General features: G+C 42.4%; 1 protein-coding gene across 1 annotated transcript in view; it reads right to left on the bottom strand.

Annotated features, from left to right (window-relative positions):
* Positions 1-12,467, bottom strand: part of ATAD5 (ATPase family AAA domain containing 5) — a 75,187-nt gene extending 62,720 nt beyond the window's left edge. The window contains exon 1 of the mRNA XM_014590109.2: positions 12,192-12,467. The gene's annotated coding sequence lies outside the window, so the exon portion shown is untranslated. The remainder of the gene's footprint in view (positions 1-12,191) is intronic.
* Between the last annotated feature and the right edge of the window lie 21 nt (positions 12,468-12,488).

Below are 12,488 nucleotides of genomic sequence, written 5' to 3'. Positions count from 1 at the left end.
CTGCTTTCAGTCTTCTAAATATATACTATCATGTTTTGCTGGGGGTTTTTTGTTCGTCTGTTTTAAATAGCTCACACATTGTTAAGGCTAGTGTCTGGGGAGAGAGCAAAGAGACATGAAAAATGAGAAAATTATAGAAGAAAACGAAAAGTCTCCTTTGACTTCCACCCACAAATTCAGTTTCTTCCTCCTCTTCCCAGCAGTAGCTGCTATTGTGTATTTGGTAGCCAGCATTGCAGCTTTTAAAAATACTTCTGTTTAGAGAGAAAAAGAAATCTTTAGTTTTCTTGTTATTTATTGTACATAAAAGGTAACACTAAAAACGTCATTCAACAATTTGCTTTCTTTTTAATCAACTTTGTTTTCAAGAGCCAGCCTTGGGCCTAGCCTGGTGGCTCATTCCACAGTAAACTGAACAGCAGTGCTAGAAGCTACGGGCTACTACGGGCCTGGATCCTGGAGTAGGCTACAAAATACAGTGTGCACTGGGGAAGGGGGGTCAGGGCTGTGGAAGGTGCATACTTTCTCTTCCTTTCTCTTTTTCTGTTTCTCTTGATGTACTCCCTATCATAAAATTAAAAAGAAAGAAAAAAGCCATCCATGATATGTGTAGTTATGATTCATCCCCTTTCTTTCCTGATCATTCCATCCAATTATGCATCACATTTTATTTACCCATTTCCTTAATGATGAACATTTAGGTTGTCTCCAATTTTCTGTTACTGAAACAGTGAGTCAGTGAAAGGCGGGTACATGTTTCCTTGAACGTGGGTAATTGCTTCTCAAAGATGCACATCTAGAAGTGGAGTTACAGGTTATAGGGTATGTCTCAGTGCTTTCCATTTTTCTGAATTACAAAGCATTTAGACTGCATTGAGTTGTTAACCGTTCGCACTGAGATCTCTTTTTTTTATTTTATTTTATTTTTTTTTTGGCAGAGGTTTTCACTATAAGGAGCGTGCGCTCGCCACACAGACAGAGAGAGACAGAAAGTGAGAAATCACCCCCCGGGGGGATGGTCACACCGCAATCCCTTCTCCTCCATTCTCCTCTCGGGATCTTGGGCATGCACGCACACGCGCCCGGCGTGAGTTTTAAGCCACCGGGTCCGGGATGCGAACCGCAGTCGCCTACATGGGAGTCCAGCAACATAGCCATTATGCTAACTGCTGGTTCCCTAATTTTATTTTTTCTGTAAGTAAGAAAAGTATGAAAGAAATAGGATATCTCCAAGAATCTTGATGCTACACTCTGTCTTCTGTCATTAGCCAGCCTGGATCATGGGCAAACGTATACCTGGTGTACATAGGGAGGTCTCCAGACCTGAGTGGGAACCTTCCCATGTGAGATTGAATTGCACAGTGTTTTATTATACTGCTATGACACTGCAAGGCCCTACATTTACTTTATTTTTAGATATGTTGTTAGTGTTTTTACACTGCCCTTATTTTCATGGCATTTATCAAGTTTTTTCTCCCTGAGTCAATGTCTCACTATATGGCCCGATTGGCCTCAAATTCAGCCTCCCAAATAGCTGGGGTTATAGGTGTGCACCACTGTGCCCAGCACTTTTTTCTGCCCACGACTTTTTTCTGCCCACGACTTTTTTCTGCCCAGCAGATTTTTGTTTTATTTTGGGGTTTTTAAAAAAATTTTTTGAGAAGTTTTTGCTATAGGGCATGTACACTCGCCAGAAAGAGAGACAGAAAGCGAGAAATCACCCCCCAGAGGGGATGGCCACGCCGCAATCCCTTCTCTTCATTCTCTTCTCGGGATCTTGGGAACGCACGCACATGCGCCCGGTGTGAGTTTAAGCCACTGGGTGCAGGACTCGAACCGCGGTCGACTACAGGGCAGTCCAGCAACATAGCCATTACAGCATCTGCTGGTCTCCTCCCCCAGCAGTTTTAAATTAACATTCACGTTTGTAAAAGAACGTAGAGTTGGGACCAACAATTAGCGTAATGGCTATGTCACTGGACTCCCACGTAGTCGACCGCGGTTCGAGTCCTGCACCCAGTGGCTTAAACTCACACCGGGCGCATGTGCGTGCGTTCCCAAGATCGCGAGAAGAGAATGAAGAGAAGGGATTGCGGCGTGGCCATCCCCTCTGGGGGGTGATTTCTCGCTTTCTGTCTCTCTGTCTCTCCCTCTCTGTCTGGCGAGCACACGCGCCCTATAGCAAAAACCTCTCCAAAAAAAGAAAAAAAAAAAAAAAGAAGCAGAACTTAGAGTTTCCAGTGTGCCTATGTCATTTCAGATTGCTCTTCTCATCTGATTAACCCCTACTTTTAAAATTTGTTATTTAACTTTATATTCATCAAATTAATGACTATACTTGCTTAAAAATATCAAAGAACATTACAAAACTTACTGTCAAAAAGCAGCTGATTTCTGTTTCATATTCCTGGTCTATTTCCCAGAGGTAGCTACTTTCAAAATTCTTCTACCATTACAAATATCTCCTTTTAAATACCGTAATATACTGTACAGTTATTTTTTATTTAACAATTTTTAAGTAATTGTTTTATTGAGCTTTATTTATTTATATATTTATTTATTTTAATTTGACCAGAGAGGGACAGAAAGAGAGAGAGAGAGGGAAAGTGAGAAAGCAAGCCACTGGGTATGGGAGTCAAATCACAGTTGGCCATGTGGGAATCCAGTACCTTTAACCACCACACCACCTGCTGTCCCCTTTATTTACAATTTAACAAACTTTTAAAAATAAGTTTTCTAGAGGGTATGTGGTCTCACCAGAGAAAAACAGAGAGAGGGAAAGTGAGATATCACCCCCTGGGGGGATGGCCATGCCACAATTCCTTCACCTCCATTCTCTTGGGATATTGGGCATGCACGCGCACACACACACACACACACACACACTAGGCATGTTTTTTAAGCCAACAGTTGTGGGATCAAACCACTTAATCAAACATTTGGGATCTAGTCACCCTCTGTGCCACCTGCTACCCATAATAAACTTTATATTGATAGAGACTGCGTGCATTCATGAGAGAGAGAGAGAATCCTTCCAGTAGGGCATAGTCACACTACAATCCCTTCTCCATTTTTTTCTTCCCATCAGGATTTTAGGCAGGCATGCACATGTACCTGGGATTTTTTTTTTTTGAAATAATTATTTATTTTATTTATTTATTCATTTAATTTTAATTTGACCAGAGAAAGATATTAGAGAGAGAGAGAGACAGAGAGGGAAAGTGAGAAAGCAAACCACCAGGTCTGGGACTTGAACCGTGGTTGGCCATGTGGGAGTATCTAGCACCTTAACCACCACGCCACCTGCTGGTCCCCTACCTGGGATATTTTTCAAGCCACTGGAACTAGGATTTGAACTGTGGTGAATCACATGGATTCAGCTCCCAATGCACAGTGCTTAGCTACTATGCCATGTGGCTGGTCATATTTAACAAGTAACAATTTATAATCGTTCATTAATGTACTATTGTAGTTAAGGATTTAACTTTCTTATAACACCATCGTTCATATTTCCTTTCTTTCCACCTGATCAATAGGTAAATGGATAAGCAAACATATTGTAGTATACCCATACGATGGAATACTTTTCCACAGTAAAGAGAAACGAACGACTGATATACACAACAGAGCTTGTTCCTGCCTGGTGGTTAAGGCAGCTGGATTCTACATGGTCAGCCATGCAGTTTGAGTCCCAGACCTGGCAGCATAAGAAACAAGGAGACTTGGGTGCATATATGCCCAAAATCACCACAGAAGGGAGAAATGGAGAAGGGAATGCAGTGTGACCATGCCCCATGGGGGAGTTACTGTCTCCTCTTCTCTCTGTCTCTGTCTCTCTCTGGTGAGTGCACACACCCTCTAGCATAATAAAACTTCCTCTATTTTTCTGATGGGATTTTGGAAGGGAAAGGAGAAAAACATGTCTGGACAACCCAAGAAAAGCATGAAGACTCAGCTCAGAGTTTCCTTTCTCCAAGAAACTGTCCTTGATATCTTCTCCCATCCACTTTGCATCAAGCTAGATTTGGTTGCATTATATTATACATATATTTTAAGCTGGTTTTAACCCTGCATTACAGTTCATCTTGACCAGAACAGATAAAACCTTAAGCAAAAAACTTGGCCAAAACAAATAACATCTGTAACAGTCGAAATCATGGAGACTCTAGAGGGTTTTTTGCTAGTAACCAAAGGAAGATGGAAAAATAACTCATTTCTAAATCTGACTCAGACTGTCACTACTTGGGGAACTGCTTAAATTGTTGATCTGCTGCTAAGGCATACAGGTATTTTGTTCAGCATGAATTTAGTAAGTGTTCTAGACAGATTATTCATCCAGAACCAGACTAATTCGTGTTCCCTATAAAAGATGTTTTGGTGGGATCAGCAGGAGGCAGGGTGGTTAAGGCACTAGACACTCCCACATAGCCAACCCACAGTTCAAGTCCCAGACCTGGCAGCTTGCTTTCTCACTTTCCTTCTCTCTCTCTCTCTCGCTCTCTCTCGGTCTCGCTCTCGCTCTGTCCCTCCCTGGTCAAATTAAAATAAACAAATAATAAAAAATAATTCTTAAAAAAAATTTAAAAAGAGAAACATGCCAGGTGTGTGTCCATGCATGCCCAAAATCCTGAAGGAAGAGAGAAAATGAGAAGAGTTTGTGGCTTGGAACCAGCAGTTAGCGTAATGGCTACATCGCTGGACTTTCACGTAGTCGATTGCGGTTCAAGTCCTGGTTCGAGTCGCTTTTTGTCTCTCTGTCTCTCTGTCTGTCTGGCAATCGTACACACCCTATAGCAAAAACCTCTCCAGAAAAAGAAAAAGAAAAAAGAAGAGTTTGTGGCTCCCTTTCTAGTGAGCACACACCATCTCTAGCAAAAACAAAACAAAAACAAAAAACCCTACATCATAACATTTACTAATTGTAGCCTGTTGATTCTGAAGAATGTGTCGATAAATGTTAAGTGTGTAGAAAAGGGAGGCAGAGAGCAAGAAAAAAATTGTCAGTATGTGCCTACTACCATTAAGAGCTTTCTCTTCCTTTCTCTCTTTCTCTTCCTCCCTTCCCCTCTCTCCCCCCTTCTTTCTTCCTTTCTCTCTCTCTCTCTCTCTCTCTCTCTCCTATTTCAGTTTCTACTATAAGGCACATGTGCTTGCTGGAGAGAGACAAAGATTTCTTTCCTTCAAGAGAAACAGAGAGGGAAAAATCCCCCCAGGAGGATGGCCACACCACGATTCCTTTACCTCTCCTCCATACTCCTCTCAGGATTTGGGGCACACATGCACACACACACACACACACACACAAATCTCTCTCTCTTTTTTTTTTAAGAGAGATTTTTGCTAATAGGGCATTTGTGCTCACCAGAGACAAAGAGACATAAAGCAAGGAATCACCACCTGGAGGAGGTCCTGGCTGTGCTGCAATCCCTTCTCCTCCATCCTCCTCTTGGGATCTTGGGTACACACACAGGGGCTGGCAGGTGGCATGGTGGTTAAGGTGCTGGACTCCCACATGGCTGACTGCTATTCAAGTCCTGGACTTGGGAGCTTGCTTTCTCCTTTCCTCTCTCTCTCGCTCTTTCAAATTCTCTGTCTCTCTCTGGTCAAATTGAAATAAATAAAGTTAAATAAAATAATTAAAAATAAAAAAGGATTACTTTATTTAATTGTAATCATTGTCACTATTTCACATTTTTTAAAGTTGACCACAGAGGGGTTGGCAGGTGGTATGGTGGTTAAGGGTGTTGGACTCCCATATCACCAACCACAGTTAGAGTCTTGGACCTGGTGGCTTGCTTTCTCACTTTCCCTATCCCTCACTCTCTGGTCTATATTAAAATAAATAAATAAAGTTAAATAAAATAATTCTTAAAAGTGACCACAGAGAGAGAGAGAGAGAGATAATGAGAAAGCAAGCTACCAGGCCCGGGACTCAAACTGTGGTCAGTCATGTGGGAGTCTAGCTGCCTTAACCACTACACCACCAGCTACCAACCCCCCCAGCATGAGCTTTAAGCTGCTGGGTCCAGGATTTGAACCACGGTTGACTATGTGGGAGTCCAGAAAGGTAACCATTACACCATCTGGTGGTCTCAACCTGGTATGATTTTTTGGTAAAGAATTTTTATTTAACTTTATTTATTTATTTATTTTTTAACTTGACCAGACAGGGACAGAGGGAGAGACAGGGAAAATGAGAAAACAAGCCACCAGGTCTGGGACTTGAACTGTGGTTGGCCATGTGGGAGTCCAGCGCCCTTTACCACCTTGCTTCCCTGGCATGATTTTTAAGCTACCAGGTCAGGACTTAGACCGATCAGCCATGTGGGATCCAGTTGCCTTAACCTCTAGGCCACCTGCTGGCCTTGTTAGGAGCTTTCTTAGAAGAGGCTGCAGAGGGGCTGAGGCGATGGACTACCATAATGCCAACTGCAGTTCAAGTCCTGGACCTGGTGGCTTTCTCACTTTCTCTATCTCTTTTGCTGTCTCTCTCTGGCCAAGTTAATAATAATAACAAAGGTAATTTAAACAAAAAGAAGAAGAAGAAGAAGAAGAAGAGCAGGCTGAGAGGAGAGGAAAAGTATTTCTTGACAAGATGACCAAAGAATTCAAGCAGCTACCTGGTCACAACTGGATTCTCCACCTATTGTGATTTTCTTAACAATTACATCCTTATCATAAATAAGTTAATAAATTACTTTGCTTCTTCTGAGTCCTATGAGTTTGTCTCCCTGAGTCTGATCACCTTTGAGTAGACCTGAAAAGTCAGTTGTAGGGGCCAGCATGTGGCAGGCATGGTGGTTAAGGTGGCTGGACTCCCACGTGACTGACCGCAGTTCGAGTCCCAGACCTGGCAGCTTGCTTTCTCACTTCTTTCTGTCTCTCTTTGAAAAAAAAAGATAATGACAATGAATAAAATTAAATAAAATAATTCTTTTTTTGGGGGGGGAGAGATTTTCACTGTAGGGCGCGTGCGCTCGCCAGACAGAGAGACATTAGAGACAGAAAGCGAGAAATCACCCCCCAGGTGGGATGGTCACGCCGCAATCCCTTCTCCTCCATTCTCCTCTCGGGATCTTGGGCACGCACACACACGCGCCCGGCGTGAGTTTTAAGCCACCGGGTCCGGGACCCGAACCGCGGTCGACTACGTTGGAGTCCAGCGACATAGCCATTACGCTAACTGCTGGTTTCCAAATAAAATAATTCTTAAAAGAAAAAAAGTCAGTTCTAGACCCATATGATGCCATGGAGGTAACAGTAAAACCCTGTCTGGTGGCCAGCTAGCATCTACCACTGCCACTCCTAAACCACCCTCCTCTCTGTTATGGACAAGAGTATAGCCTCTTTAGAAACTTGTGCTCTGAAGTTAAAAACAATACATCTAAAATTTTTATGTTTTGGAAGAAGGAGTAGTTTTACAAGATCTTCTTCAATTTTTTGTTTTGTTTGCTATAGTACAGATATATTAGATATACATTTCCTACCTCCTATCAGCTAGTAGAGTAAGAAAATAAAGTTGCATGAGACTAAGATTAGAGTATTGGCTTTAAGGAAAACATTCATTTTAATTAAAAAAAAAAAAAAAGATTTCCAGAGAGTGTCTGTGCTTGGCAGAGAGAGAGAGAGAGAGAGAGAGAGAACGCTCAATAATGTGCAGACACAAAGCAAACCTTTTACCTCCATTCCTCCCTCCTGGCAGGATTTGGGGCATGTGAGCACATGTGTCAGGCATGCTTTTAAAGCCACAGGATCAGGATTTGGCTCCCTTAACCACTAGGCTCTGGGACAGCACTTAATTTTTAAAAAATTTTGCTAGAGGGTGTGTTTTCACCAGGAGGGCAGAGAAAACTGAAGAAAGCATCCCCCGTAGGGAGTGGTTATACCACAACCTCTTTTCCTCCATTTCTTCCTCCTTTCTGGATTTTGGGCTTGCATACACTCACCTGGTATGTTTTTCAAGCCACCAGGTCCAGGACTCTAACTGTGCAAACGGCTATGTAGGGTCCAACTGCTTAACTACCAGGCCACAGGCTGGCCCAGCCTTTAATTAAAAAAAAAAAAAAAGTCAAGTAGTAAGATCTTCAGGGGTGAGGTCCAGTTCTATTCCATTAGAGAACTTGAACATATTCTGTTCAAAAATACTTAATAAATCCTGTTTCTTATCAACTTGATCTGTGCCTAAGCCCTTCTATTCCTCCTCCTTTCCCTGTCAAATCTCTGTGAAGGCCACCATTCTAATTCAGGCCTCTAATATCATACCTCCACTAATATTATATATTTTTAATTCACCCCTCTCTATCTTATGTATGTTCATTTCACTAAACAACTATTTATTGAGAATTTACTATATTCTAAATCCTACCTTAACCTTACTAACATTTTTTGCAAATGACAATGCATATGTAAAACCGTTTGTGCATACTCAGTAAAGTCAGATGTTCTTAACCTGAACTCCATGGCCCTTACTCTTTTTGTTTTAAAGAATTATTTTATTTTATTTAACTTTATTTATTTATTTTATTTTACCAGAGTGACAGAGGGAGAGAAAGAGAGAAAGTGAGAAAGGAAGCCTCCAGGTCTGGGACTCGAACTGCAGTTGGCCATGTGGGAGTCCAGTGTCTTTAACCACCACACCACCTGCTGGCCCCAATGGCTCTTAATCTTTTAACTTCATTTCCCAATGTATTATTCAGTCTTGCCTCTACAGCCAAAATAGTCTACTTTATCAAACAATATACTTACATTCCTAGCACCTTATACTCGTTTGGTTGTTGAACAAATGTTTATTGAGTACCTACTAAGTACCAGGCTATATTACCTTCAAATAGAACTAATATACCATTTTCTTTCTTTCTTTTTTTTTTTTTTTTGAGAGGTTTTTGCTATAGGGCGCATGCGCTCACCAGAAAGCGGGAGACAGAGAGAAGGTGAGAAATCACCCCCCAAATCTTTATCTGACATTTCCATGAGTTCCATTGTATTGTCTGAGAATGAAGAGGAGTTATTCTCTTCCCTTGGAGGAGAGGTGTTTTCTTGCTTTCCAACATTTCTTGTGACACTGTAGTGATTCCTAGTCATCTGATGGATGATGTGTTTCTTCCTAATTCTTGAAGTTCAATCTGAGCATTCAGAGGTGTGCAAGAAGAGGTGATCTACAGTATCTTTTCTGTTCTGTTTTTACTCTTTGTTCATCAGATTAAGTGGGAATAGAGGAATATTTTGACCCTTATCATATTCAGATGTTTGGATCACTTGGGTTTGTCTAGACACTCAGAGTGTGGAGGCTGAGCAGCCAAAGGATAAAGATAAAGAAAAAAAAGGAAAAGAATTAGAGAAGAGGAAAGAAGAAAAAAAAATAAAATAAAAAAGAAGGAAAAAGAAGATAATTAAAAACCTTTAGACTTTAATTTTAAAAAGCACAAAATGAAAACCATTTCACAGCTCAAGTTCAGTATCCATCTCAAGATGGGCCTGGGTTTGTGCCTTTCCTAAATGGAATCAGGAAAAGCACAAATTAACACAATAAAGGAGGGACTTGAGAGCCCAGAGAATAAAAGACCCCAAAAATTAAAAGACACAGGGAGACACAGAGAAAGAGAAATGGAGAGAAGATGACAGAGGTAGCCTTACCCACTAGAAACGAATCTGGAGGGAGAAGTCTCAGCAGAAAATCTTCATTTTTAGTCAAGCAAAACAGTATTTCACAGCTCAAGTTCGGTATCCATGTCAGCAAGCTATGCATTATTGACAAGGCCACAGATGAAATTGTTTCTGGACATTTTCTTTTTAAAATTTAATTTAATTTATTTATTCATTTATTTATATTTGACCAGAGAGAGAGAGTGTGAGAGAGAGAGAGAGAGAGAGGGAAAATGAGAAAGCAAGCCTCCAGGACTGGAACTCGAACCATGGTCAGCCAGGTGGGAGTCCAGCACCCTTAACTACCTACCATTCCCATTCTTTCAAAATATATATTTTAAAATTTTATCATTTATTTTTAATTATTATTTTTATTTTTATAAAGGTTTTTGCTATAAGGTGTGTGTGCTCACCATAAAAAAAAAAAAAAAAAAAAGACGGAGAGAGACAGAAAGCGAGAAATTACCTGCCTGGGGGGATGGCCACGCTGCGATCTCATCTCCCTTCTCTTCTAGGGATCTTGGGCACCCATGCACATGCACCTGGCATGAATTTAAGCCTTCAGGTCCAGGATCTGAACCGCAATTGACTACATGGGAGTCCGCAACATAGCCATTACACCAACTGCTGGTTCCCATTTATTTTTAATTTGACTAGAGAGACACAGGGAGAGAGTAAAAGTTAAAAAGCATATCGCCAGTTCCGGGACTTGAACCGTGGTGGACCAGTGTCCAGTGTCTTAACCACCATGCCACCTGCTGGTCCCCCACGTAGTTTTAAAAAGAATTATTTCATTTTATTTATTATTAGTATTTTTAATTTGACCAGAGAGACAGAGAGAGAGAGAGGTAAAGTGAGAAAGCAAGCCTCCCAATTTTCACTAGTTCTAAGTTATTTTCTCAACACAAAGTAATGTGGTGCAAAGTATCCTAAGCTAGCTTAGGTAAACTGGGATCTGGCTTCTAGTAGATTTATTGTGTGATCCTGAGCAAATCATGTTCAGTATTTCATCCTGGCCAAGATAACCTTCAGCTCTGATATCCTAAGCACAGGGTCACCAAACTACAGCCTGCTGGGCCCAATCCAACTTACCACCTGTGTTTGTATGGGTTGTCAACAAATCTTTTTATTTTTTTTCAAGAATTATTTTATTGGGACCAGCAGGTGGCATGATGGCTATGTTGCTGGACTCCCATGTAGTCGACTATGGTTCAAGTCCCAGACCTGGTGGCTTAACCTCACGCCGGGCGGGTGTTCATGCGTGCCCAAGATCCTGAGAGGAGAATAGAGGAGAAGGGATTGCGGAGAGGCCATCCCCCCGGGGTGTGGTGGGGAGGTAGATTTCTTGCTTTCTGTCTCTCTGTCTCTCTTTTTCTTTCTGGCGAGAGCACATGCCCTATAGCAAAAACCTGTCCAAAAGAAAAAAAAGAATTATTTTATTTAACTTTATTTATTTTATTTATTCATTCATTCTAATTTGACTGGGGGTGGGAGAGAGGGAGAGAGGGAGAGAGAGAGAGAAAGAAAGCTGCCTTGTCCGGGACTCAAACCACTGTTGGCCATGTCGGAGTCTGGTGCTCTTAATCACCACGCCACCTGCCAGCCCCCAATGAATCATTTTTAGATTTTTAGCTTTACCTTTAAAAAAAAGAAAGTTAATTTTCTTTCTTTCAGGACAGAGGGACAGAAACAGGTGCCATTGACAGGGTCTCCCAGGTTGGGATCCTCCACACTCATAGCTTTGCAGCTAGGATCACAGTACTGTGTTCTGTATTAACCAAAGTGCTGAACCAGATGGCCTCCCATGTGGCTCCAGCATTGCAGGACAGCATTGTACCATCCATGCCACCGCAGCTGGGCCCATTTTTGCCCTTTTAAAAGATTGGGGTGGGGACCAGCAGTTAGCGTAATGGCTATGTCGCTGGACTCCCACGTAGTCGACCGCGGTTCCAGTCTAGGACCCGGTGGCTTAAACTCACGCCGGGCGCATGTGCGTGCCCAAGATCCCGAGAGGAGAATGGAGGAGAAGGGATTGCGGCGTAGCCATCCTCCCTGGGGGATGATTTCTCGCTTTCTGTCTGTCTCTGTCTGTCTGGCGAGCGCACGCGCCCTATAGCAAAAACCTCTCCAAAAAAAGAAAAAGAAGATGGAGGGAATGCGAAGACTATTTTATGACACATGAAAATTACATAAAATCCTACAGGGTCACACACATTGTTTTTTCTTTTAATTTTGCTACAGGGCACCTGCACTCACTGGAGAGAGACTGAGAGAAAAAGTGAGAACGAACCTCCTCTTGGTGGATGGCCACGTTACAATCCCCTCTCCCTCTTCAGGATTTCGGGCATGCATGGGACACTCACATACCTGCTTGTTTTTCAAGCTGCTAGGTCTGGGACTTGAACCATACGGTCATGTCATGTGGAATCCAGCAGCCTTAAAAGCCACGCCACCGGTTGGCCCTCACACCCATTTATTTACTTTCTATGTTGCAACAGAGACATTATGGCCCAAATATTTCTTACCAGGACCTTGTAGAAAAAACCTACCAACCACTGTCTTGGGCTGGTAGCCTTGTTGCAACCCTGGTAATCGCTGAAGCCTCTCTTGACTCCCTCCTTGGACTACGAGAGCTTCTGGGTAGCGGCCCCTAGAGGACAGTGACCTCCCCAAAATCCTGCCGCTGCCGGGAGTTAGTGCAAGGACGATTTAAGGGCCAGGGCTCTGGCACCAGTTCTGGGTTCAAATTCTGCACTTGGGATTCGATTCCCCACTCCGTCCCAGTGTCCTCCTCTGCGCAGTGGAGAGACGAGGAGGGCTGTGAGGCGAGAGTGAGCTGCCAGGCA

Source organism: Tupaia chinensis, unplaced genomic scaffold (assembly GCF_000334495.1).
Source record: "Tupaia chinensis unplaced genomic scaffold, TupChi_1.0 Scaffold000407_1, whole genome shotgun sequence".
NCBI classification, from domain to species: domain Eukaryota; kingdom Metazoa; phylum Chordata; class Mammalia; order Scandentia; family Tupaiidae; genus Tupaia; species Tupaia belangeri.
The sequence above is the reverse complement of the archived record's forward strand: the minus strand, read 5'-3'. Positions and strand labels throughout refer to the sequence as shown.